This window comes from Dendropsophus ebraccatus, chromosome 3 (assembly GCF_027789765.1).
Source record: "Dendropsophus ebraccatus isolate aDenEbr1 chromosome 3, aDenEbr1.pat, whole genome shotgun sequence".
Classification (NCBI taxonomy): domain Eukaryota; kingdom Metazoa; phylum Chordata; class Amphibia; order Anura; family Hylidae; genus Dendropsophus; species Dendropsophus ebraccatus.
Window position 1 is genome coordinate 33637830 of NC_091456.1, and position 27524 is coordinate 33665353.

At 44.4% G+C, this 27524-nt stretch overlaps 1 protein-coding gene and 1 long non-coding RNA gene across 2 annotated transcripts in view; one reads left to right on the forward strand and one right to left on the reverse strand.

Moving 5' to 3' along the window:
• Positions 1-16833: 16833 nt before the first annotated feature.
• On the reverse strand, positions 16834-26134 carry LOC138785418 (uncharacterized). Its single transcript, XR_011362106.1, has 3 exons — positions 26040-26134; positions 25276-25399; positions 16834-17271 (listed from the first exon to the last, which is right to left on the reverse strand). It is a non-coding gene; the product is annotated as an uncharacterized lncRNA (long non-coding RNA).
• Positions 16925-27524, forward strand: part of TRPV4 (transient receptor potential cation channel subfamily V member 4) — an 81273-nt gene continuing 70673 nt past the window's right edge. Inside the window, exon 1 of the mRNA XM_069961359.1 lies at positions 16925-17192. The gene's annotated coding sequence lies outside the window, so the exon portion shown is untranslated. The remainder of the gene's footprint in view (positions 17193-27524) is intronic.

A 27524-nucleotide genomic window follows, 5' to 3' on the forward strand; every position in this document is an offset into this window, starting at 1 on the left:
GGGACACACATCACACTTTTCATGAGGTTTTTGTTTTCCCCGCATTTTCCATAACACAGAACCACCGTACCCCACTTTCTCACTTTGCCGTTCATTTCTTTCATGACCACGTCCATAAGTGGAGACATGCATCGGACGGCTGTACTGAGAACCACTCTCAGCGTGCACACAGTCCTTGTTCTCATATGTAATTTGGGTTCCCTTATTGGTAACATCCAGGCTGTTACCCTTGGCAACATGAAACCTCTCACTTCCAGCTACATTGGAGGGGACTGTATGAGTGACACTCGGCTCAGACATTGACTGACAGTTCTCACTACCTCTCACTTCAGACAGGGCAACATACAGACTGCATTCACTTTCAGTCTCCAAAGTGAAAGTCTTCATACCAGCTCCTTCATGCACATCTTGGTACTGAGGACATGATTCCTCCAAAGTTACCTCTTCATTATTCACATCAGCCTCAGTAACTTCAAGACTCCCTGTAAGAGGTAATGTGTGAGCCAACACAAGCTCTTCAGCCGGACATTCTCTGGCCACCATCTCATCACCTGCTACTTGAGGCATGTTCACATTAGTCACAGGAACAGCTTCTGGGACCTGACAAAGAAGAGATTCTATAACAATAAGCGGTGGCTGTTCTACTACTGTGTGACCACCACTAACATCACTGGATGCTGCTACTGTGTGACCCTCACTAACATCACTGGATGCTACTGTGTGACCACCACTAACCCTACTGGATGCACCACTCAGGTCTATCTGGCTCTGCATTGTAACACGGTCACCCACACCAGGCTTACTGTCATAGACACAGGGGGCGCTCTCAGACAAACCACGTGCATACGGCTTCCTACCAGGCCAAGCACATCTGGCTATCTCCATGCAACATTTCAGTCTACAACCATATTCACACTGGTCACTTTTTCCCCTTCTTTTATTTCGGAGATACCTATTGGGCACAGCACAGCTGTTGTAGGAACATAGTTTAGGTGTGAGAATACACAACACATTTTCACTATGTTTCCTCACCCCATGCATTCTCACTGCATCACTTTGGGAAAAACGCGCCCCACAAACCCAGCATACATACCGCTTACTGCCACAGTCACTTCTCACATGCTGTTTGACTTTGTAGGTCACTCTCTTGGCATAATATGAACCCATGGGCTTGTGAGTCTGCTCACCCTCCTTGTTATCTTCAGCAGATATTTGGTTGCCACTAGCAACCACATTGGCCTCACTTGACTCAGTAAAGGCCACCAAACTCTCTGTATTGCTTTCAACCACAGCACATGCATCCCATGCAATACTCTGGTCCTTACACACCATGACCTCTAGGGGCAGCACTGCACCTTCATCACATGCAATCATCTGGTCATTATACACCATGACCTCTAGGGGCAGCACAGCACATTCATCACATGCAATCTTCTCGTCATTACACATCATGACCTTTAGGGGCACACTAGAGCGAATCCCCTCTGCTGCTTTTTCTGCTTTAGAGGTTAGTTCACACTCTGCATTCATTGGAACTAACGCTGTAGTACACCCATCATTTACCGGCTTAGGTTGTGGGACATAGTTATGGGTTAAATGCATGTTAGGCAGCAAATCTGACATGACCTTACTGCTATCACATAACTGCTGGGTGACATTTTCAATACACATTGCATGCAATACATTATCATTAATTGCATCTGACTTTTCAAGTCCATGTTCAGACTGTGCAATAATCTCATCAGACATCAGGATGGTCTTGTCAGCCACAGGATTCTTCTCCTCACTTGGTAGCATTGCTGAACATTTGGACTTATTTTGGTCACAGTTCACACAGTAAGACAGTAAGGCTCCACCCACTGGTAACTCTGGGACTTTTGTATATGGTTCTCCTGGCTCCTCCCCCTTAGGCAGTGGTACAGTACACTTTACTGGGGACTCTCCCTCCCACAACTGCCAGAAATAAGGAAAGTCTCTGCCAAGTATGAACTCCACCTGAAGCTCCGCACAGACCTCCAGCACATGATTTACTGTCCCATAACAAGTTTTAAAGTCAATTAGAATAGTCTTACCATACGGCTCTGGTCGACTTTTCACAAACAGTATAATATCGGGGTGGACCCTGGACACCTCCTGGCGACAATCCAGGTCACAGCAGTGGGATTCCACCCACCAGCAATTCACAGGTTTTTGGTTTAAATTTCTCTGATCTCCTGACCAGAGGACAATAAGATGCACAGACCCCCGCTCCCCTGCACCTCCAACATGGCTCCCATTGCTCAGTGACTGCCGCTTGCTGTTGGGGTTGGTTGCTCTTAGCAACAACATCATGGCGCCTCTGCAGAAGTGACTTTTTAACACTTGGGCACTGGGCAAAAGCACATCCAATTACACAACAGTCCATTCTCATACATCTCAAGCCTGGCTCTGGCTGGTTGGCTTTAGGGACGGCACCCTCACGCTTTTTATCTGGAGAATCAGACCAGGATGCAACTGGGACCTTGGTACAGCAACCACTGGGCTTGGACCCCTGTGCTTTCTGGTTAGCAGCCCCCTGCAGTGCAGTGCGGGGTGTAGCAGTACATGCACTTTGTACAGAAGCGTGCTTATCCAATGTCCTTTGCAGTTGGGCCTCAACAGCCTCCCGCTCTGCTTCAAACTGCGCAGAGTTATCCCCCATCTGTTTAGCCATGTCTTCACGGCGCTGTATGTCCCATATACGTCTGACATAGTCCTCTGCTAGACCCATGGCAATTATATTCTTTATGCAGCAGAAACACCAGCTTCAAACATAAGCAATACTGGCCTTATCCAGACAAGACAGTCTCTGTATGTCTCTCTCCACAGCAACACAGTCTCTGTATGTCTCTCTCCACAGAGACTCAATCTCTGTAAGGCTTCTGGCTCTTTAAATTCAGCCACAAACTTCATGTGCCATTTTTCTGCCCACAGCAATCCTCCACCATATGTGACAATCTGGGGGTTACTCACTCGCTGGGATCGCCATCTCCTGGGCCTGAGACGGTTGGCACATCACAAATTGCAGTCCAGTCAGTGCTGTATGCTTTATACGGACCTCAGTCAGCTTTATTTATCCGTTCAAAAAACACAAGACATAGGCAACACTGCCAATAAAATAAAACCTAGGCCGTCTAGCCACTGACTAACTCCACAGCTTCCCTAGCTGTCACTTATGAGCCTAATGCTCAATATCACCAGCTCCACTGGTCTTACCCAGACTTCTTGTCTGCAGCTCCCACAGGCCTAGTGCTGCCTGTTCTCCCACCCTGGGAGTCTTCACCTGGGAGCCATCACCTGGGAAGCTCTGGAGTCTGTAATAGAGCTCCACCAGGTGGTTTCAGAGCCTCATTAGCTCTTGGACTGGAGTGGAGTATCTGGAGCAGGAGCTCCACCTGAACTCCAATTCCCACTCCAGAGGCATAGAACTGCCTCTTACAGCCCCACCATGCCACAATATATATATATATATATATATATATATATATATATATATATATATGAAAAATAATATAGTTGTAAAGCTGCTGTCTCTTAAATTATTGCACCGTAGCCCCTGGACCAAAAAAAAATGTGCATCTATGCTTCATATTATTGCACTATTTTGGTTTACTCTAAGGCAGTGCTTCTGTTCTAACTATTGCAATATAGTCATGTTATATTGCCATCTGGTGGTCAGTCAGGTGTTCTACACCAATATATTAGAAGTGGGTAAGATTTAATCCATTTTTGTGGGCATTTTTTGTTCAACACAACTGCTTTTTTAAAGGCATCCATATAAAGACTGATATGCCAAAAATAATCTGCCATCGGCTAGGTTCACACAACGTTTTTTTTTTAGTAAAGAACAGACGCTGGTTGCAATGGCCTCAGCGTCCGTTCTTTACTGCAGGGGCGGCATTGCATTGAAGTCAATGCAATGCCGCCCGCTATGTTCACACATCGTTATTCTAACGCCCGTTCTTTAGAACGGGCGTTAGAATAATGTGCCTGTCAATTATTTCCAGACGCTGTTCACTGAACAGTGTCCGGAAACATCAGCTGTTCACACAACGCAATGTGCAGCGGCGGCCCGCAAATCAATTGTGGAAAAAAGAACGTTCCTGCAGCGTCCGTTGCTGTGCAATAAACGCTGTTAAACATTGTTTAAGCATAGCCATCAGGCGCAAAGAGCAGTGAGAATATGGAACTCTCTGCCACATGATGTTGTCATAGCTGATTCATTAAATAAGTTCAAGGGAGGCCTGGATGCTTTTCTTGAAAAATATAATATTACACGTTAATGGGCACTAGATTACATATGATAGGACATTATTTTTTAAAATTATTATTATTTATTTTTTATTTAAAAATAAAAAAAGGGGAGGGGAGGAAAATAAACAACAATTTATTTTACACTGTAATTTGTAGTTCCTCTAGGTCCTTCTATAAGCACGGGACGGTCATAGAGGCATAGGATCCAGCACTCCCAGTACGTGTAAATGAGAAGGTTAAAGGACTAAAACATAACCTTTAATGATAAGAACTAAAAATAGTAGTTAAAACCAACGCGTTTCGCGCAACAGCGCTTAATCATGGTTACAATGGAGTAATGAACATATGGGTCATTAAAAAGGATGCATGGACCAATCAACTGCACCATTCAAAAACACACATGTGTTAGTTAATTGCAGGTCCAAATTTACACGTCATTCGAAAGAGCGGTCATGTGACCGCACATATCACCTGTGCTAAAGGGAGAGTAGGAAATGCCAAATATTTAATATCTATGTATAGTAATATAATAAGTCATTTCTGAAATTCATTCCTTGTGGCATCCTAGTGTCCAATCGGAATATATACTCTGCTTCTTTGTAGAAAAGTTTTTTCTTCCAATCTCCTCCGCGCGGAGGACTGGGAACTTTCTTAATGCCATAGCATGTGAAGCCTGTGGTATCTCCGTTGTGATGTTCTAAGAAATGTTTTGTATCCAGGGAGCCCCTATGGGCGCGAGATTCTCACCCACCCTGGCTGGCCTGTACGTAGCATGGTGGGAGGAACAATACATCTTCTCCGCCCAAAATCCATTTAGCGACCGTATCCAATGGTACGGCCGCTTTATAGATGACATTCTAATTGTGTGGTCAGGGAAGGAGGACCAAGTGGAAAAATTCTTGGAATACATTAACAACAATTGCAATAATTTATGTTTTACAGCAAACCTACAAAAATGGGAAATACCCTTTTTAGATATACTATTAAAATCATCCACTGAAACCAACGTTGTCCACACTTCCCTGTATCGTAAAAGTACAGCTGGAAACACGATATTATACGCTACCAGCAATCATCCTAACCACACACTAAAATCTATACCTGTGGGTGAGCTCACCAGAATTAAACGGTCTTGCTCCGATGAAAGAGACTTTGGTGAACAATGTAACCAAGCTGTGTCACGTTTAAAAGAAAGGGGCTACAAACCAGGGACTCTAAAGAGAGCAAGAAACATAGTAAATGGAAAAAATAGGAACACTTTACTTATGGAAAAAGAACCCCAACAAACCTCCATAACACAACAAACCACTGCACCAATAACTTTTTCAACCCGTTATAGTATGGAATACGGAGAAATAGTTAAAATCATAAATAAAAACTTACCCCTACTGAGACAGGACGACGCATTGGCAGAGATCCTGGACCAAGGACATCGTTGTGTGGCTAAACGAGGACGGTCACTCCGGGATATGTTATCTCCCAGCACATTCACTGCAAGTAGCAGTGAAAATAAGAATAAAACAACTGGAAATTATAAATGTGGTGCAAACAGGTGCCAAACCTGCAAACATCTCGACACCAAGAAAAGTTTCTCCAATAGCACCAATGACCAATCATTTAAAATTCAGGACTTCATAAACTGCAACAGTCATCACATTGTTTACATCATAGAGTGCACGAGATGTAATTTAAAATACGTAGGGTGCACTACACGTCCCCTAAAAAAACGTATAGGAGAACATCTACAAGGCATAAGAAATGGTACTGGACTTAATGCTTCAGGGGCTACAAAACATTTCTTAGAACATCACAACGGAGATACCACAGGCTTCACATGCTATGGCATTAAGAAAGTTCCCAGTCCTCCGCGCGGAGGAGATTGGAAGAAAAAACTTTTCTACAAAGAAGCAGAGTATATATTCCGATTGGACACTAGGATACCACAAGGAATGAATTTCAGAAATGACTTATTATATTACTATACATAGATATTAAATATTTGGCATTTCCTACTCTCCCTTTAGCACAGGTGATATGTGCGGTCACATGACCGCTCTTTCGAATGACGTGTAAATTTGGACCTGCAATTAACTAACACATGTGTGTTTTTGAATGGTGCAGTTGATTGGTCCATGCATCCTTTTTAATGACCCATATGTTCATTACTCCATTGTAACCATGATTAAGCGCTGTTGCGCGAAACGCGTTGGTTTTAACTACTATTTTTAGTTCTTATCATTAAAGGTTATGTTTTAGTCCTTTAACCTTCTCATTTACACGTACTGGGAGTGCTGGATCCTATGCCTCTATGACCGTCCCGTAGTGAACACAAGCTTGGCTGCTGCTGCAGGATCCGTGCACCCAACCCCCACCCGAACCATTGGAACTCATTTTTTGTTCACATGCAAGGTGAGCTGGTCTAAACTCTTTTCTCCTGTACCTTCTATAAGCAGTTTTCATTGTCATTAGCGGAAAACAACGGCCGTTATTTGCCCTTATTTTTACATTGTAGGAACATAAGGTTGTTTTCACATGTACTGCATTCGCAGTGCGATACTCAGTACAATTACAGTCTATAGCCCTGCATTCTCAATGCAGATTTTCATTTTGCTGCGTGAATGTAGTAAAAGCCAGATTTAACTTATTAGCTGCCGGGCTGGTAAAAATATAAAATGAAAAATTTTTACTTGCCCACGCTCCACCGGTGTGCTCCTACTTCAGTCTCCTGGTCCCAGCACACTGATGGCACGCCCAGCCAATCAGTGTGCTGTCCTGCCACAGTAAGTGATTGGCTGAGTGGGCCGTCAGTGACCTGGGACCAGGAGACTGAAGCAGGAGTGCACTGGGGAAGCGTGGCAGGTAAGCATGGGCTGTTTACAGGGGTTATACAGGGCTACAAAAACATGGCCACTTTCCCCCTACTGTTGTCTCCAGATTGGGTGGGGTTTTGAAACTCAGTTCCATTGAAAAAAATGGAGCTTAACTGCAAACCGCACCTGAACCAGAGACAACAGTAGGGGGAAAAGTGGCCATGTTTTTGTAGCACTGGATAACCCCTTTAATATTTTCACCTGTCTGGCAGCTATTTAGTTAAAGGACAACTCCCGTGGGACCCCCCCCCCCCAAAAAAAAACCCCACAGACACACACAGACACCATACTCACCATCCCTCCGGTGACGATCGCCACTCCATTCGCCCGCCGTCCGCCTCACCGTCACCTGCGTCCGCCGTCCAGCGATGTCTTTGACTTCCGGGTCCTGGGGATGGAAAAGGCTGCCAGTGCGCTTGCGCACCGGCAGCCTTTTCATTGGCTGGAGCGCATCACATGGCTTCCAGCAACCTCAGCCAATCAGGGCTGAGCAAGCTGGAAGCCATGTGATGCGCTCCAGCCAATGAAAAGGCTGCTGGTGCGCATGTGCACCAGCAGCCTTTTCCGTCCCATTCACTCTCTATGAAGACGCCGAGGAGGAAGAAGACCCGGACCGCCCCCGGCTCTGACGTTGTTGTCACCAGATGCAAGGAGAAGAGGACCGTGACGACCGTAATAGGTAATGTATATATTCTTTAACTTCCGGTCGGGGGTCCGAAAGTGGGGGAAGGGGGCCAGACCGGGTATTTAACCACATTACAAAGTTATATAACTTTGTCATGTGTGTTAAATAAGCTAAAAATTTTTTTCGTGGGAGTTGTTCTTTAAATCTGGCATTCACTACATTCTTGCAGCAGAATGAAAATCCACTGGGAGAATGCAGAATACTGTAATTGTATCGAGTATAGCAGTGGATTTTACTGCAAACTCACTATGGAGGGAATTTATCAAGTATGTAGCAAAAACAACAACAAACTAACCAAAAAACACAAAACAATAATTGTTCGCCATTTGAATACCGGTGGCTGAAGAAGTTGGATGTAGCCCTAGGGAGTCCTGGAAAACATGGACACAGCCATAGTCCGTAGGCTGTATCCACTTTTTGACGGTCTGCACTAGATGCCACCCCTCCTTAAAGTAATCGAGTGCCGAACTGCAAGATAGGTGCTAGAAGGATACCGGGGAGCGTAGAGAGGTGAGTATAAAGTTTATTATTTTTGATGATTGTTTCCTTGGCTGATCGTTGTCTTTATTACATGTAGTGATAATCGGCCGAATTGCCCTGATTCTGCAGATTATCGCTCCATGTAATAGGGCCCTAAGTCTTTTGATACTTACGATTGTCTGCGTATTCTCAGTATGTGAAAATAGTTTATGTCTTGTTTCAATGACCTATTTTTGCAGCAGACAGCTTTACTTTATGTTTAGAGTTACTGACAATTGTCTATTGTGTAGATCTGGGCCAAGAAATACACAGAAACAGCTGCATTGAGGGAGATAAGGTTGCAGGCCAGATTAATATTGAATAGAATATAATTTCCTGTTTCATACTTTGTTTCCATACTGATTGTTACCCTGCTGTTTAACTTTGTTCCTTATATTTCAGCTCACCACTTAAAAAATATTACTTTACATTCTTATACTATTTTGTCTTGCACTTTTTACTTCTCCACTAATGAAAATTGGCCTGCCTGAGGACCACATCTCACAGTGGGGTGCACATAGCCTTAACAAATCTGAATATCAGAGTGCAGTAACCCAGGGTAGCCAGGTGGTATTAGCTAGGGCAGGTGGTAGTGTACCTCCTCAGCTCTTGTCATGGGGCCTGAGCAGGGCCGCTTCTGCTCAGGCGGCAGATTCTGCGCTCCTGCAGGGGGCAGCAGACAGCAGCCCTGCAGCCGCTTCCCTGTCCTGCCGCAGCCATCCTGTCCCGCCGCCAACGTTCACCACTGTCTCCCGCTGGGCTCCGGGGGGGTTCTATTAGGCTTGCTTCGGGGGTGGGTAGGGGGGGTGCCAGCGAAACGGCCCTGGGCCTGAATGCTGAGTGGTGTATTCCCCTCCTGGGCCCCAGACACACGCCCTTTAGCAAGAACAATGTAGGTGCAGGTCTAGTGCGAGGAACTACAGAGTCCAGCAAGTACTTAAACAGGTGCAAACTTTACTTAAAGGAACCCCCTAAAGGCACAGTACAGAGTAATAGTCTGTTCAATAAAGGTGACTGACTGAGATTCCTTGTAGTTAGATGAGTGCTTGGAATACTTTTAGATAATATAGTTTTATTTTAATAGATTGAACGATTATGCACGCTACGGTATATAATATGTTAATAAACTTTATTATTTTTATGTGTTTTATGTATAAAATGGGAGGGGGTGGTGGTTTTCCCTTTTATTGGGGGAGGGGCTTTGGAACATTTTGTAAATCATTTATTTATTTACACTTTTATAGTTCCCTTAGGAAACTATCACATACATTGGATCAGTAACACTGATCCCTGCTATGCCGAAGCATAGCAGGGATCAGTGATATCTGCGATCTTCTGATAGAGCCAGCCTGTGAATATTGAAGACCTGACTGCGATGGCTGTGGCCCGCCATTGAGCATGAGGGCCTGGCTGCAGATAGCAGCCGGTCCTTACCGGCTATAGAGCGAGCTCAGCTCATGAGCCTGCTCCATAGCCCGGGACCCCCGCAGGGCGTACATTTACACCCTCCTGCATTATGGCACATGCAGTGGGGGTGTAATTGTATAAACATGGTTGTTAAGGGGTTAATACAGGTGAGCGAACCTCGAGCACGCTCAGGATTTGTCCAAACCAGAGTGTGCAGCATTTGATTACCAGTGACCGAAGAAGTTGGATGCAGCCCTAACGCTGCCTGGAAAACATGGATACAGCCATAGGTCATAGGCTGTATCCATGTTTTCCAGGACTCCCTAAGACTGCATCCAACTTCCTTAGACAGCGTGCTCAAGGTTTGCTCATCTCTAATGCAGACCTCTTAGGGGTTAAATAAAAGAAGAACAACTTTCCTGAAAGGTCATTACTGGGGTTAAGTACTTTCCTATATGCTGAAGCTACTAAGAAGTCAGATAATTCTAGTATATAGATAAGACAAAAGGTGATATTCACAGCCTTCCCTTCCCTGCTAAATGATCTCTGGACAGGTTGCAGAGCATACCCAGAAACCTTTCCCACTTATGTCAATCAGACAGCTAGCTCCTTGTTTTTCCTTGCCTATGGCCATGGGGCTTCCCATAAAGCATATGGTTGAATGCCATTTAAAATAGCTCAGGTAACAATGTACACAAAATTAAAAAGAAAAAAAAGTCAGAAAATAGAAAAAGTTTTTAACCTTTAAAGTGGTGTCTCTCATTAGAGAAAGACTTTTTTTTGGCTTAGCGCCAATCCAATTGGCAAGTTTTTCCAATAGGAAGGTAGTTATATACTGTAGCATATCAGAGAAGACTCTCAGAAATTGATTACCACAACCAGATCTCTTACATTCTAAAGTTATCACCACAGAAAGATGCTTTGTCTTCATCTGCTACTCTGTGTTTAGCACCATGGACAACAAGTCAAACAGCTACGCATCCCAGGGAACGCTCTCGGATGATGTTACTAACTTTCTAAGGCTATGTTCACACAATGTAAGAAACCGGCCGTTCTGTGACCCACCCAGGGTACAAAATGGCTGGTCTCTAAAAAGATCATTCCAGCCGGTACTGCAGTGTATATGCTCCAGCCGGGATTCCATATAAAATTAGGCAACGTATCTTTTCGTAAAAAAGTATGGCCGTTGTTGCCGATTGCAACAATGGCCGTACTTTTACGAAAAGATACGTTGTGTGAACATAGCCTCTGTGTTTATAACTCCAACATCTCAAGAGATATTGCAAAAATGTAATACTGCTCATAGCCAGTAGGTGGCAGTAAATACCACTTTGTAAAAGGTTTTTAACATCTGAGACTGAATAAAGGTAAATATTAATTTTAACAAACACAAATGTATATGATACTGAGATAATATGAGCTGATAGCTGGCTAAGGCCTCATTCAGTAATTTTTCAGGACCGTATATTATATCTGCAGTAGTCATCCACAAACCCCTACTCCAAAAAAACTAGGACACATGGCCATGAACAGATTGCAGATCCGTAAAATTACAGAAAGTGTGAATAGCCTAATAGAAATCAATGCGTCTTAAATTTGTCCGTAATTGCGGATCTGCAATTTACAGAACACGTGAATAAGGCCTGACAGCTCCCTAATGTGTTTATCAGTTTTAGGGTACAAACCCACACACCGTATACACAGCAGATACGCAACAAATACGCAGTAAATACGCAGCAGATTTGTTGGTGCAGATTTGATGCTGTGTTCAGTTATTTAGATCTAATCTGCTGCGTATTTGCTGCGTGTTTGCTGCGTATCGCAGCAGTAAATACGCTGCTTATACGGTGTGTGGGTTTATACCCTTAGGGTACAAACACACACACCATATACGCAGCAAATACGCAGCAGATCTGTTATACCCTTAGGGTAGGTCCACACCACGGAATCCGCGTGGATAAGTTCTGTTGGATTCAGTGGCTCATACCCGTTTACGGCCTGTGCCCGTATCCACCCCTGCCATAGACACCATTCTATGGCTGGGCCGATTCCGCTTTCCGACGAAAGAATAGACATGTCGGTTCTTTAGGTGGAGCGCGGAATCTTCCCGGCCATAGAATGGCGTCTATGGAACGAGCGGATATGCGCGCCACCGTGAGCGGGTACGAACCATGGAATCCGCCCGAACTTATCCGAACGGATTCTGTAGTGGAAACCTACCCTCTGGCCTGTTTCAGAGAAGCTAATACAGAAGTCCAAACTTGACCATGGACCTAATGACCTGAAGTGAAAGAATCTATGGGGGGAGATTTATCAAACATGGTGTAAAGTGAAACTGGTTCAGTTGCCCCTAGCAACCAATCAGATTCCACCTTTCATTTTCCAAAGAGTCTGTGAGAAATGAAAGGAGGAATCTGATTGGTTGCTAGGGGCAACTGAGCCAGTTTCACTTTACACTTTGCTTGATAAATCTCCCCCCTATGTTTTTCTTAGTTTTGGTCATTGGATCCACGGGCAGCGAGACTAGTGTCAGTCATGTGGATGCAGAAATGCGCCCTATTAAGTTTGCCTGAAACTGGTCTTAACTGCTATTTTTATTGCAAATTTATTAAGCGGCACCGTACTAAATGGTCCAAACAATGGTGAATGGGCATTTACTGGAAGCTGCTTATGCTGTTAAACTCTCTATGCTGTAATTGGAGGTTGTCTGGGAGCAGTCGATGGCTGAAGCCTTTAGGCTGTGTTCCCACTCTATACAAATAACGATCATTCTGCTGTGAACGGCCGTTGTTTAATGCTACCTGATCATTCATTTCGGCCTAAACATGGTGGAAACACACAGCCTAAACATGGTGGAAAATCTTGTTGCAGTATTGACCTCTTCCCATCATAAAGGGGTAGTGCGGCACAGTTATGCTCAGCCAATCGCGGCTGAGCACAGTTACGACGCGGCGGAGGGGGGACGGCGGCAGGGATTCGGCCTTCAGTCCGAAGATGACGTTTGGCACAAGATGGCGGACGGGCTCGACACGGATCAGGTAATGTATAATGCACCACACACTTCCGGGTACACGGGCGGGGGCGGTGGGACACGGAGAAGGAGGCGATTCACAGACATAACATACATTACAAAGTTGTATAACTTTGTAATGGGTGTTATTCTATGAATAATTTTTTTTGCGCCGCACTACCCCTTTAATATATTTGTATAAATAACCCAGGAGCTGAGTATTGCATTGCGTATCACCAGGGGCGTATTTAGGATTCATGGGGCCCCATAGCAAAATGTAAACACTAATATATATATATATATATATATACATATACATACTCGGTGATGTGGCCCAAAAAATTTTTTCTCTTGTGGCCAGAGGCTGAATCCTATGGTTATATACATAGGTGCGGGAGCAGACTACCTTTTGCTTACCCCTTTATTTACTGCAGTGTGTAAGTGACCCAGTATTCTCTTACATGCTGCAACACAAAAAAGGGTTAATACAGAAGACAATTACCTCTCTCCTTCTCTTCTCCTGCACTGAAAATCCCTTACCTCTGCCGAAACTCAGAGAACAGAGGTCAGAGGTTATCAGAGTAGTCAGGCAGAGTTAATTGTCTTCTGTATTAACCCTTTTTTTTTGCAGCATGTTAGAGAACACTGGGTCACTTACACACTTCAGGTTAAGCAAAAGGACACAGGAGGCTCTTATCTTCCCTGGGCCCCCTCCCTCCATGGGCCCCATAGCAACCGCCTTCCCTGCTTCTACGGTAGCTACGCCACCGCGTATCACCTGCTGTAGCCTAGAGGGAGCTTGAGTCTATATGAAAAGCTATGTGTGTGTTCTCTATTTTGTGGAATTGTGCCCATGCACATAGTGAAGCTGAGTATGGAGGTTATTTAGCAGCAAATGTATGGGCAAAGACCGTACAGTTCACTATTAGGCTATGTTCACACATCGTATTTTGGTCAGTGTTTCTCTCAGTATCTTGGTCAGTATTTGTAGCCAAAGTGGAATCGACTGACCAAAATAATAACAAAAACTCCTGGTTTTGGTTGAAAAATACTGACCAGAATAATGAGAAAAATTACTGTGTGTGAACATCGCCTTACAGTGCTGCGCCACCTTTATGGTAGAACAAAAAGTAAGCTCACTCCTATAGGCTATACTGCAGTACCGGCCAGATAATCTTTAGCCCCGCAGAGTTCTGATGCGGGCGCATCCGTGCGCGCCCGCATCAGGACTCTCCACGGCACACTATGGAGCGAGCGGCAGGATCCGCTCGCTCCATAGTGTGCACTGACATGGTTTTCTGCGACTGCTATTCAATGAATAGTGGCCGCAGAAAACTGACATGTCAGTAGTTTGCAGTGCGCTGCTAGGAATCCCGGACGGTACGTATACTGTGTGTATATGCTCTGGCTGGGATCCCATAGACGGCAAGGTAATGTATATTTTTGTAATAATTACTGCCATTGTACAACGGCCGTGGTTTTACGAAAATATGCGTTGTGTGAACATACTGTGGGCCAGCTCACTTTAGACTGAACGTAATCTTCTAATGACTACTTTGTGGGACTAAAGACAGTAGACTGCGCTTTTGAGACTGCAAAAACACAAGTGCCTATCAGGAGAATGGACTAAAGGATGTCACTGTCATACATGACAGATGTACAGCACATGCTTAAAGTAAATGTACCATCAGTACATTCGCTTTAAGAGTTTGACATGGATAGAATGTTCTATTCCCAGGTGTGGGCTGGAGGTGAAGCTCTGGAGGCGGTACCCGGGAATAAAACGGCGCCGTACGCGGGAACTGGGCCGCTGTTTAAGATAGGGACAGCGGCAAAGGCTTCCCTGCGCCGTCACCGTTCTATCCATGTCAAACACTTAAAGGAGACCTGTCACTCCCTGTGCCGGGGTGACAGGCTCTCGACCCCGTTACAGCCCCCTATACTCACCTGATCCCGCTGGGTCCCGCTTCCTGATCCGGTCGGGTCACAGAGATATGAACGCCCGAAGCCCGGCGCGCGCGCTCACAGGTGAGTCCGATGCCCATAGAGAATGAATGGGGAGTCCGATGCTCCGTCATTCTCTATGGGCAACGGACTCTCCTGTGAGCGCGCGCGCTGGGCTTCGGGAGCTCATATCTCTGTGACCCGACCGGATCAGGAAGCGGGACCCGGCGGGATCAGGTGAGTATAGGGGGCTGTAACGGGGGGTCGGGAGCCTGTCACCCCGGCACGGGGGGTGACAGGTCCTCTTTAAAGAGAATGTACTGATGGTACATTCTCTTTAAGCATATTTGGAATGAGGCTATTTTCAAACTTTGTTTTTGCTATATGTTTAATGGACACCTTTTTGTGCAAATTAAAGTTTCACTGTTGTTTGTAAAAACTCTTGATGCGTCATAGAGAAATGTCAAAAGTGTGGATTCGTCTGGGTCTGAGAGTTCAGACTCGTACTGGAGAAAGAGTGGGGAGAAGACTGCGCTGCTAAAGTAGAACTGGCTCAGTTGCCTCTAGCAACCAATCAGATTCCACCTTTCATTTTCCAAAGAGTCTGTGAGGAATGAAAGGTGGAATCTGGTTGGTTGCTAGGGGCAACTGAGCCAGTCTCACTTTACACCATGTTTGATAAATTTCCCCCTAAGGGTACTATTACACAAAGCGATTATTTGACTAATGATAAATGATCTCAAACGACCGCTATGGCAAACGACCCGAAATCGTTTGCCCAATTACATGGAACGATGATCATTACTTATGATCATTCTTTCAGTCGTTTTGTCGTCGCTATTGTGTACTTTTCAGCTATGACTTAACAATGATCAAACGATAAAAATAGGTCCAAATTCTATCAAACGACCAACGATTTCTCATTGGTCGTTTAATCGCTGTCTGCTATTACACAAAACGATTAACGACTAACGATTTTTCAAACGATAATCGTCCCGTGTAATACGGTCCTCACGCTAGGAGCCAGGCTGATCATGTGACACTAATTGGTTCACGTCTGAACCCAGACTGATCAAAACTTTTGACATGTCTCTATGACATGTCAAAAGTTTTTACAAACGAAAGGTACACATTGAGGCTATGTTCACACTGCGTATGTTTCCGGCCGTAGTGCGAACCGCGAATATACGCATGTAGTTTTGAGGTTGATGCGTTCGCTTGAAAGTATACGGCCGCACAGTGCACACTATGTATGAGCTTACGGCCGGATCGTATACGGCGCTGTGAAAAATTAACAAGACCATTGTTTGAGGACGGAAATGTTGAAACTCACGGCCGTGGATTTCCATGTGGTCCCGTACGGAGTACTTATTTCAGCCAAATTGAACTTGATTTTTCAATCCAAAAGGTTCTGTGTGGTTTATGGGGCTGGGCAAAGATTTCCAAGTAAATGACCTGCTTCAGATCGCTTGGAAACAAGCTAGGGAAGCATAACTGTACTGCGGGCGTATGTTCGCGGTTCGTACGCATCCGGCCGCATGTCTATTTTTCCCACGCCCGTAGTTTCAGCCGCACATGTACGGCGGCGTACGAAATGCGGCCGGACTCATACGCAGTGTGAACATAGCCTCAACATATATAGATATCACTGTATAAATGTATGCAGTAGAAAACATATGCCTCTCCCGCTGAATTCTATTATGCGAAACCCCCCCCCCCCAAAAGAAAAACAAAAAAAAAAAAAACAGGCATGCAGCACATACGTTTCTTTTGCCGTATGCAAAAATTTGCCTGCAGCCATATTGCATCCAGCAATTAGCAAAAAAAATTAAAAACCAAGAAACTAATTAAAAAAAGACTGAAACATAAACCAAATAACGTACATACGTTTGCATACATTTCTCCATAGAAGTCAAAGGGTACATTAATGCATACATTTTCATAAGTTTACTAATGAGAAAAACCTGTGCAGTAAACAAAGCACAATAACACAATGTGAACCCAGCCCAAGCAGCCAGGTTATTCTTGTTTTTATGGAACTCCAAATCTCAGCATGCCAGTAGTGACTATATTTCATGCCTCAGCTAACACAGACTGCTGGAAGTTGGAGGGGATGTGAGAGTAGATATAGGCGTTATTTTGAGTTTTGGGAGGGGATCTGGGAGGAAATGTTGCTGCTGAGGAGGAGGAGGGGTGGGGAATGCTGTGGTGTGGAAGGAGTAGGAGGTGTAGTCTCTATCCACACCAGGACAGGTGGGGTGGAGTATGACTGAGGGGTTCCTAAAACATTTGGCACCTTCCTGTTACTCACAGGGATTGGATACAAAGGCTCAGTCAGTCCTGGGTGACATTACAGGAGGTGACTGTTTGTGGAGTGGACTCACTGCAAACACCATCTAGGAGCTGCTGCCACTCTCATACAATCTGCAGCTTCAGCCTTCCAGGATTAGGTTCATCCTGCAGCTGGGAACCCTATCACTTACAGGTATGTTCTATTGTTTTACTCTTGGGTGGGTCACACAGGTAAGGATGTAGCAGAGCTGAGACAGTTGTATTCTTCAGTACTGTAAAAAAAAAAAAAAAAAAGTTACATGAAAGTTCCACAGCAATAGAAAACTGCAAGATATGTAAATATTTAGTAAATATTGTATAAGTATAGATACTCTCTATAATTTATTACATACAAAGGGCATGTGAGGACTCCAACCTTACAGATAAAACAATCTAGAGATCTGTACAAAGGAGATGACAAGCCAGACACCCACTTGTGCCAATAGATGACTGTCTGATATGGAGGGGAGGGGGTAAAGCTGTGCCATGAATGGGTGAAGGGCATTGCACAACCTAATCCTGCCATTATGGATGTGAAGTTCATTGAATCCTTTCAGCTGAGTTCTTCCTCCTGTGTAGACAGCTTGGATACATAATGATTCTTATAGGACTATTGTGTTTCTAGGATTGTGAAATGTCAGTTTTCAAAAATTTCCACCACTTCACACACAGTTTTTTTTTTAAGGCGTTTCAGACAAGTTTATTAGCAGTGTTTTATGGTACTTTTACACGAAGCGATAATTCGCCCAAACGCACGATTAACGATTTTGAATGAACAATGTTTTTTTTATAACGATCAGCGTTTAGGCGGAACGATACATCGTACGGACAAATCGTTATGCAATCGTTTTCACATAGGTGAAGTTGTTGAAAGACTTTTTACACTGAACGATCTGCGAATTTTTTGCGAACGACAAACGATAATTTGAGAACATGTTGAAAGATCAAAATGAACGATTTCTCGCTCGTCGTTTGATCGTTCGCTGCGTTTACACGTACGATTATCGTTCGAATTCGATCGTTATCGTGCAAATTCGAACGATAAATCGTTCCGTGTAAAAGTACCATTATTTAGTGTTTGCTACTATAATCTAACTAAATCTGTGGCTTGTGTTTTCTTCTTTAGGCTAGTTTCAATTGCACAAATTTTTTAGTTACTTTGAAAAAAGTCACCTATAAAAATGTGGCCACAAACCCATGACTCAGAATTGCCTCTTTTTAAGACAAAAACTACAAATGTTTGGGCTTGCAAATACTGATGTAAAATGCTTCGGCTGTGTGAAAGTGCCCTAAGGCTAGTTTCTGCTGTCATTACAGGTTTTTATTTGGACTGTAGTAAGTGCCGAAAAACAAACCTTAAAGTGATTCTGTACCCACAATCTGCTTTTAAGCCAAGATCTGCCCTGGGGTCTGTTCGGCAGGGGATGGAGTTATCAAAGAAGGTGTAAAGTGAAACTGACTCAGTTGCCCCTAGCAACCAATCAGATTTCACTTTTCATTCCTCACAGACTTTTTGGAAAATGAAAGGTGGAATCTGGTTGCTAGTTGTCCTTAAAAAAAACAACTTTTAGGGTACATTCACACGTACCGACTCGCAGCAGAAATCTCGCTGCGAGTTTTGCAGTGAGATCCGCTACGAGTCAAGGTCCTGGCAGGTGTCTGTCAATACATATTCGCAGCGGTCTAAAAGACCACAGCAAGTATGTAATGCAGCCGCCCCCTTAACTCCTTTGGGTCCCACTCGGCTCTCCCGCTCTCTGTATACATTACCTCTCTTCTTGCCGCACAGGGTCCTGCTCTCCTGCCCAGCCAATCGGTGGCTGCAGCTGGGCAACACACTGATTGGCTGGGCCGAAGAGCAGGACGCCGGGACCCAGTGCGGCAATGAGAGAGGTAATGTATAAACAAACAGCGGGGGAGCCGAAGGGGTTAAGGGGACGGCTGCATTACATACCCGCAACGGTCTTTCAGACCTCTGCGAGTATGTATTGACAGACACCTGCCAGGACCTAGACTCGTAGCGGATCTCGCTGCAAAAGTCGCAGCAAGATTTCCGCTGTGAGTCGGCATGTGTGAACGTACCCTAAAACTTACAGCCCTGTGTCAAATTGGTGTGGCCTAGAGTGTCTGTGCCTAGGCTTGCACTGCCTCTCTGTCCCTCCTTCTTAACATTAGGAATGCCCCAGGGCAGGATTTTTCTTAATCAGCACTTGACTAAACACTGCACATGTACCTTAACTATCCAGCACATGTGCAGTGTTAAGACAAGTGATAAATAGGAGAAATCCTGCCTGAGGGCATTCATAATGATGAGAGGACACCATCCCGTTGTTGACACAGAGAAATCGACGATTCTTCTTCTCGTGCCCATTATGGTAATGAGCGCCGCCGGGTCCGAATTCCAGCCTTCTCCCCGCCTCCAACACTTGATTGACGCCGGGTCCTCTTCCTCCTCGTCTTCTTTCTTCTCGCCGGATCCCGCGCAGGTGCCGTGACAGTCGTTTTCGGCACATGCGCAGTTCACAATTGAAGACGCTCCGCAGCCCCACTGTTTACTGCGCGTGCGCCGATTGTCTCGAACACGTATCCTGTTTACCGCGCAGGCGCAGAAGAGGTGGCGAGACCATCGCAACGGCGCCTGCGCGGGAATTCGTCAGAAGACTGAAGACTGAAGACGTCAATCAAGTTCCAGGAGGCGTGGATGGGCGGCGATGAGAAAAGGACCTCATGAGTAAGTTGGACTCGTCCGTCGTTTCCTATGGACGTTGGACTCATCTCAGCTCATTACCATAATGGGCGGGAGAAGAAGAATCAGCGATTTCTCCGTGTCAACAACGGGATCCGGGACGGGACCGGGAGCGATGTGGTAAGTATATTGACCTTTATGTCACTGTATGTCAGTTTCTGCCGGGGGCCACGGGGTGAATGGTTCCCTTTAAGAAAAAAGGGGCTAATTTTGTTTTTTTTTTACCCCAACCACATATACATTTTTATTCCTCTTTAAGGGCCCATTCACACTGAGTAAAACAGGCGGAATTCTGCAGCGGAGCTCCCCACCTTGGAATCCTGCCTGCCTCAGTATCACACAGTGTCTCTATGGGATGGCTTGCCTTCCATTGCTTCCCACTCAAAGAATTGACATGTCAATTCTTTGAGTGGCACGAGAGCCATCCCATAGAGACACTCTGTGACAGTAAGTACAAACAATGTATACTTACCAGCTACGCTGCTTGCGATCTGACATCTGACTTCTCCAGTCTCGGCCAGAAAAGTCAGACTGAAAATAAAACATTTCCTGCATGACATACAGCAGCTAATAAGTATGGTAAGACTTGAGATTTTTTAATAGAAGTAAATTACAAATCTATATAACTTTCTGATATCAGTTGATTTGAAAGAAAAAGATTTTTGATGTACAACCCATTCAATTTAAGATCTGTCAGGTCAGTTCGGCAGGTAATGCAGTTATTGTCCTAAAAGACAGCTTTTACACCTGTAAAATTGTGTCAAATTGCCGTGGCCTAGAGTGTCTGTACCCTAGTCCTGAACCGCCCCTCTGTCCCTCCTCTCCTCCCTCTTCATCATTAGGAATGGCCCAGGGCAGGATTTCTCCTAATCATCACTTGTCTGCACCTTACACATATGCTGGATCATTAAGGCACATGTTCAGTATTCAAACAAGTGATGATTAGGAGAAATCCTGCTTGGGGCATTCCTAATGACGAGGAGAGACGGAGGGACAGTGCAGGCCTAGGGTACAGACACTCTAGGCCATGTCTATGGGCTGCAAGTTTAAAAGTTTTTAGGACAATAACTGCATCACCTGACGAACGGACCCCAGGACAGATATTAGATTAAAAGCAGCTATCTGACCGTACAAGCGGCTTGGGGGGGGGGGGGCAGAATGTGGGTACAGAGTCGCTTTAAACACAAAATTCTGTAGCTGTGGTGGTTTCTTTCTTTATGTTTTCCTCATATGCTTCTATTATTTAGTTTTTTTTGTTTTTTTTCTCCATTTTATGCCCTGTTTGACAAAAGCCCTCATGTGTAAAGATGTTTTCATTTCTTGTAGCTTTTTTTTTTTTTTTTACATTCTTCAAAAGAAATTCTTGAATCACTCAATATATATAATTACACACACACACACACACACACACACACACACACACACACACACACACACACACACACACACTAGTACCTTGGTTTAAGAGTAACTTGGATTAAGATCATTTTGCAAGAAGCAATAAGAGCTCACAGTTTTTCAAAATTGTAACTTGGTTTAAGAGCATTGCTTTGGTTAAAGAGCTCCCTGTACTGGGTGGGAGTGGGGTCGGGGTATGGCCTGCATAGCGCGGTCTACAGTCCTGTACTCAGACCCAGGAAGTCTCCCTCACCTTCCAAATCATAGCAGGTCCACTTCAGGCTGGGGCTTACATCAGAGGACAGGTCTGTGGGTGTAATCTCTTTATAGTTGTAACCCCTCTTTGCTCAGACAGAGTGCTGCATTTATGTCCCCACAAATGTCGTGCTCATTCCTTCACTCTCCCTGCAGTCTCTGTCAGTCCGTGTGTTTCCCATCCTCTTAATTCCTGCTATAATGTGCCTGCACTCACACTCAGCTATACACTCTTCTGCTATAATGTGCCTTCACTTACACTCAGCCATTCACACTGCTGTAAAGAAAAGTTTCTGTTGCTGTCCTCCCTCACAGCTCTGTGATTCTCACTTCCTGATTGGTCCATGCTGAACACACACAACTCTACTGCATTATGGGGATTTGCATCTCCATCCTGTATACAAACTGCTGCTGTTTTTCAGGTTTATGCACTTACTATACATTATACACCACATGCTGATTGCTATACTGTACAGTAACTTATAATATCACATATTCAGCTGTTTCTCATCTGTTCTACATGTTATTCAGAATTAAAAAAAAAAACATTATTTTAGGGGTGTGGTATACAATAGTATAACAAACAACACGTTCCAATTATTTACAAAATATCCTTCACTCAGCGTGGATGATGAATATTGCCAGTGGGTCTGATCTTTATCAGCACATAGTCATGTAACGGCAGAACTGAATGAGCTTGAGGTGGGTCAGCGAGGTTTTAGGTTTCAGTATAACAATGTAATTACAGTTCTATTTAATGTGCTGGGGAGCAATCTGTTTTATTCTTTAAATATTGGATTCTGCTTGTAATTACATTATAGCTTTCCTGGAAGTATTAGGTTATTGAGATATTTTGCAAGCCCCAACAGGAATTAGATGCCGGCGTCATCATAATCCACTTAACTCTGTCACTGCTGGTGGAGACATGATAATGCACTGTACCTGTCGGTTCAGGTCATCAGCTTTTCAGGCTGTGGTTTGCCGCTGTATTATGGATGCAAAAATGTGACCATTATACACAGTTTCTATTTGGATTTTACTATGGGTTTGACTATAGATTTTAAAGGGTTTATCCAGTGCTACAAAAAAATGGCCACTTTCTTGCAGAGACAACACGACTCTTGTCTCCAGTTCAGGTGTGGTCTGCAATTAAGCTCCATTCACTTCAATAGAACTGAGCAGCAAAACCCAACCCAAGCTGGAGACAAGAGTGGGGCTGTCTCTCGAAGAAAGTGGCCATGTTTTTGTAGTGCTGGATAACCCCTTTTCAATTAAGCTCCATTTATTTCAATGGTACTGATTTTCAAAACCCCACCTAAACTGGAGACGAGAGGGGGAAAAGTGGCCATGTTTTTGTAGCGCTGGATAACGCCTTTAACATTTTACAGCGGGCAATGCTAGGGTTGTAGAAATCTATGGCATATCCAGACAATTGTTTTTCAACTATGGGTTACAGGCGGAAAAAAGGAGTTTTGTAAGTTATATACAGTATTACTAGGCATATCCTGCATCACTGTATAGTGGTGGTGCATCGGATGTAGTTTCTTTGTTACAGTAAAGGAATGTGTGGGCTCAGCATTCTGTAAATCTTCTAACAACCGTCACTTGGGCCTGTAAATTCCCACCCCTAGAGGCAGCAATTGTCATAACAATGCACTGAAATATTAGGCAATTGCATAAACTTATAGTGACTCTGTACCCACAATCTGCCCTCCCTCAAACTGCTTGTACCTTCAGATAGCTGCTTTTAATCCAAGATCTGTCCTGGGGTCTGTTCGGCAGGTGATGCAGTTATTGTCCTAAAAAACTACTTATAAACTTGCAGCCCTGTGTCAAATTGGCCTGGCCTAGAGTACCCATGTTCTAGGCTTGCACCCCCTCTTCCATGTAGCACTCCTGCCCGTCAAGATTTATAGAAAGCGGAAGTATATTGCAGAACGGGACTATAGGTTATGCGGCACTTCTGCATTACTGCTGGCTTCTACCATGCTGCCACGAGTTCCGAGAGTGGGAGGGCATCGACCAGCTGACACTGTTGGATGGCTGTTAGCACAAAGAGACACATGATACCTTTTTATAGACCTGTCTGTGCTTCCAGGATGTGCATGCATGCTTTTATTCTTTGGCACAATGAGTCACAAAGAGGCTTTTCCAAGCTCCTGAATAGCTGCAGGCTGGAATGTCTCCTCTCTCCCCCCTCTCTGCTTGATTGACACCTGGAAGCTGAGTCCCAAGCAGGGTCAGGTATGGGAGGGGAAGGAAGGAGGTGTTACAGCTTGCTGCACTTCAGGAGCTCAGAAGAGCCTCTTTGACTCTTAAATAGAGATGAGCGAACCGGGTTCGGATTTGAGTCCGTCCGAACCCGAACGATCGGCATTTGATTAGTGGGGGCTGCTGAAGTTGGATAAAGCTCTAAGGTTGTCTGGAAAACATGGATACAGCAAATGACTATATCCATGTTTTCCACATAGCCTTAGGGCTTTATCCAACTTTAGCAGCCACCGCTAATCAAATGCCGAACAATCGGGTTCGGATGGACTCGACCATGCTCCAGGTTCACTCATCTCTACTCTTAAAGAGTCACTGTCGTTAAATTTGTTTTTGCAGAAATCAACAGTTCAGGCGATTTTGCTCCGTGCAGCAGGTCGATACAGCGGGAGGACCGCCTGGAAAACTGGGATACAGCCTATGGCTATGGCTGTATGCCAGTTTTGCAGGCGGTCCTCCCGCGTCATAACTATGCTCAGCCGTGACTGGCTGAGCACAGTTATGCTCAGCCAATCGCGGCTGAGCACAGTTATGATGCGGCAGAGGGGGGCCGGCATGAGGGGCGGCAGGAGCGGGTCGGCCGGCCTCCCGAAGATTACTTCACTGTTAGAAGACAGCGGACGGGGGTCGACGCGTATTAGGGATGTATAATGCACTACACTTCCGGGTCCACGGGCGGGGTCGGGAAACACTGGGAAAGGGGCCATTGACATACATTACAAAGTTGTATAACTTTGTAATGTGTGTTATTTTGTGAATAATTTCTTAGCACCGCACTACCCCTTTAACAATTAATTGCACAATAATCTGCTCGTGTAAAAGGCCCTTTAAACTATAGAATAAAAGCATTTTGTTATGTTCTGGAAGCACAGACATATATATGTAAGGCACCACGTGTCTCCTTTCCATTACAGTTATCTAACAGTGTCAGAAGTTTGAAACATGAATTGCAGCTGACACATTTCCTTTAAATGTATACTCCTTGCTGCTTCTCTTATGTCTAGTTGACTGATGCTCTATAGACAAATCCATGGTTACCTTAAATAGCCTGTTTCCAGGCTCCCAGGACTGGACCCAGCTTTTTCCAGCACCCGGAAAGGAGTGGCAAGGAGTTAATAGTCAGCCAGCTAATGAGCGGATTGCCGAGATATCTAATCTATACGATTCTTTATTACTGTAAATTCGCTGATGTCTACTAGTCCAGGTTCAAATGATAACCAGAACAGCAGTTTAGTTTATGCTCCAAGTAATGCAAATGCTATGTAAAGGCTTGGGGTCCTATCAGAGACTTTTAGTACTTAAATTTGCATCATATATAAAGTAACCCTGCTGTCACATTCTAGCATCACAATGACAATTACACGTAGGGAAATTTTGCGAATCAACATGGTTCAGCTCTCCCACTACCACTAGTGTTATCTTCTGGCAAGTTACCCACTTGATCTCACTCAGGACTAATTCGTGGGAGGAATACCTGTAATATGTATGTGTTGAAACCAGAATCTTTCAAAACTGACCTCTGATGTTATACGTTATAAGCCCCTAGCAATGTATGTGTCATATTACACACCTGTACAACATGAACAATGATGGGCCCTTGGGCTTATGACCAAGCTTTTCACAATGTACCCAGAATACAAAGTTGTTGGAGGTCTCTTCTTTTGTCTGTTCTCAGAGATGTGGAACATATTCATCTACAACAAAGAAAAAAGAGGGTTAGCACTATAGGAAGAGAATCTAGTTAGTACCTTGACATACAAAAGGCATCCTGCGTCTGGGAGGAAATAAAAAAATAAAAATAAATAATAAATAAAATTTCCTAGTCATATCCGTGGACTGTCAAGGTCATAACAATTGCTCTTTTTAGGCTATTTTGCCCATGATAGGGGTTGCACATCCAATGATCACTGTGTTATGCCAAAGATTGCAGTAATTGTGCTGCATTGCAAATAAGCTAAGTGAGTGGGGTTTCACTGCAACCACTACTTGACACTTGCAAGAAGCCATCTCAGATGACTCCCTTGTCATTGGTAGATTAGTTATTGCTACCTTTGGGTTACTGTTTACCTTAGCTGTGATGCAGGGCAATCATTGTGGGGCCAAGATTTCTGCCGTCCCAGCCTAACAAGAGGGACTGTTCTAGTTCTATGTGAAAGCAAATGGGAATCCTGCAGCTTCAAGTGTATTAAATGTCGTCTTCTACACAGCCTTATACAACAACAAAAAAAAACTATGTTTTTCTCATGGTCATCTATGCCCCTTTCAATACATCAATCACATATATTCCATGAACGTCATCTCATATTTATCCAAGACATAGATTGACTTACGTACTGGATTTCGCCTATAGGAAGAACTGTTCATGTAGATCTACTTTGTGAAAGTAAATTTCCTCTTTGACCTTTTAGATGTCAATCTGTTAGGAGCTTTTACCCAGCCTAAGGGAAGATAAGAGAAACAATTGACAGGATATCTTCTCAATGTTAAACAATGTAAACATGTAATGTGCAGATAAAACGTGTTTGTACATGGCTACAGTATATTTACTCTGTATATTCATTGTAAAAGACACTGTGCTAATGTGATTTCTATGTCTAACCTCACACTTTGTACACGTTTCAGTCAGTTTTTGTAAAAAAAGATTATTGATCATGATCAATCCTGTTAATAACGCCAGTTAGGGTTCTGTTACATGGAGAAATCGGTTAGGTATCACCCCGTGTAATAAACACAATAATCAGCCGAGGAGCAGATCATCAACTGATCATAGTCTTTTATTGTGTTAAAAAATCATTGCCTGCCAACTGCTTATGGCTCCGTGTAATAGTGATGCATGGCCGATGGATAATTAAAGGTATATAGAAAATAAACATGTATGCTTACATCTCCAGGCATCCCTGGTGTCCTTCTGCCTGTTCCCTACTCACCTCAGCCGCCGCTGACACTTCCTGACCCATCTGTGCTGTGGCAGGCTGCTCAGCCAATCACTGGCACCTGTGCTGTCTCATCTCAAGCAGAGATGGCTTTAGAAGTGGCTGCAGTGAGAGAGGGACAGGCAGGAGAACACCAGGGAGCCTGGAGAAGTGAGTGTAACTTTATTATTTTCTATACACAACAACGGCTGCACTGACATCATCATGTAATAGGCTTGGTAAGCGCTTGCTTACATAGAAAATTTGGAAACGTTTCCCAGGACTAGATACAGCTTTTTCCAGCACCCGAGGAGGAGCGGCAGTCAGTTAAAGGGGTAGAGCGGTGCTAAGAAATTATTCACAAAATAACACACATTTTAAAGTTTTACAACTTTGTAATGTATGTTATGTATGTGAATGGCCCCCTTCCCCGTGTTCCCTGACCCCCGCCCGTGGACCCGGAAGTGTAGTGCATTATACATACCTGATTCGTGTCAACCCCCGTCCGCATTTCTTCTGACAGTGATGTAATCTTCGGTAGTACAGCCGACCCGCTCCTGCCGCCCTTCATGCCGCCCCCCCCCCCCCCCCCCCCCCCGCCGTGTCATAGCTGTGCTCAGACCTGCAGGATCCGCAGCAGATTTGATGGTGCAGATTTGATGCTGTGTTCAGTTATTTAAATGAAATCTGCTACGGATCCGGTAAGTGTGAGTGTACCCTTAAAAAGCAGCAGAATAATGAGTGATTTGCAGAGATTAAAGGGGTTATCCGGCGCTACAAAACATAGCCACTTTTTTCCAGAGACAGCCCCACTCTTGTCTCCAGCTTGGGCGGGGTTTAGCTGCTCAGTTCTATTGAAGTGAATGGAGCTTAAAGGGGTACTCCAGCGGGGGGCTATTTTGGGATC